Source organism: Perkinsus marinus (assembly GCF_000006405.1).
Source record: "Perkinsus marinus ATCC 50983 genomic scaffold scf_1104296942678, whole genome shotgun sequence".
NCBI classification, from domain to species: Eukaryota; Perkinsozoa; order Perkinsida; family Perkinsidae; genus Perkinsus; species Perkinsus marinus.
The window spans coordinates 1-1118 of NW_003212072.1; the positions used below are offsets into that span (position 1 = coordinate 1).

General features: G+C 49.8%; 3 non-coding genes across 3 annotated transcripts; 1 reads left to right on the forward strand and 2 right to left on the reverse strand.

Moving 5' to 3' along the window:
* Window positions 1-513: 513 nt before the first annotated feature.
* On the reverse strand, window positions 514-586 carry Pmar_PMAR014001. Its single transcript has one exon. It is a non-coding gene; the product is annotated as a tRNA-Ala (tRNA).
* Window positions 587-765: 179 nt separating this feature from the next.
* Pmar_PMAR014002 lies at window positions 766-839 on the forward strand. The gene has a single exon. It is a non-coding gene; the product is annotated as a tRNA-Ile (tRNA).
* A 98-nt stretch (window positions 840-937) lies between these two features.
* On the reverse strand, window positions 938-1010 carry Pmar_PMAR014003. The gene has a single exon. It is a non-coding gene; the product is annotated as a tRNA-Phe (tRNA).
* Window positions 1011-1118: the final 108 nt, after the last annotated feature.

Genomic DNA, 1118 nt, shown 5'->3' on the forward strand with positions numbered 1-1118 from the left:
AACCCGAAACCCGAAACCCGAAACCCGAAACCCGAAACCCGAAACCCGAAACCCGAAACCCGAAACCCGAAACCCGAAACCCGAAACCCGAAACCCGAAACCCGAAACCCGAAACCCGAAACCCGAAAACCCGAAACCCGAAACCCGAAACCCGAAACCCGAAACCCCGAAACCCGAAACCCGAAACCCGAACCCGAAACCCGAATTCCTTGTACCAGTGTTCAGAACACTGTGTTCTGGTGACTGGTGACACAAGATTCGAGAGGAGATACCCATTTATAGATTCCCTAGAAATTATTTGGTGTTGTGTAACCAATTATCACCATGCTGACGAGTCACGCGATTCGAGGGAATTTCAAACTACAAACAGGGAACTTTAGCCAATGATTGGTGACGTTTAATCCTCGTGCAACCTGATCCATCATTGTACCTTACTTCTTACACTTCAAACTTCAGATACCTTTCAACGATGTAATGCAGTTGAATTACTCATGCTAGCAACGTCAAAGAAAATGGAGAACCCGGGCATCGATCCCGGTGCCTCTCGCTTGCTAAGCGAGCGCTCTACCATTTGAGCTAGTCCCCCACGCGCGTGCTTTCAGAGATGCTTATGCTTTGTGAGGGTCGCTCAAATGGCCCCTGATCCCCTTGCCCAAAGTTGGATATACCGTGGACCGGAGTCTAGCGCCACGTGCCCACTTTGGCAACATTGGACAGGGGGAGTGGGGACGCACGTGAGTTTCATACCTTTACCATGTGCAGTTTGGTCGTTTAGCTCAGTCGGTTAGAGCATCGTGCTAATAACGCGAGGGTCGCAGGTTCGAGCCCTGCATCGACCACTCTTTATTTATCTTTGCTCACTCGTGTTCTCGCTAGCTCGACCTAGGGCGGAATGGATCAGTACAGACTCATTCCGACTAAAACTTAAACTCAATAATGCCCAGACCCAGGATCGAACTGAGGACCTCCAGATCTTCAGTCTGGCGCTCTCCCAACTGAGCTATCTGGGCTGAATCACGAATACATCGGATCACCTGCCTGCGTGGCCGATAGACATTTTTATCAGTAATGGAAAACGTCCTTCCGAGCCAGTGAACACTTTTCACAGTAATGGAAAA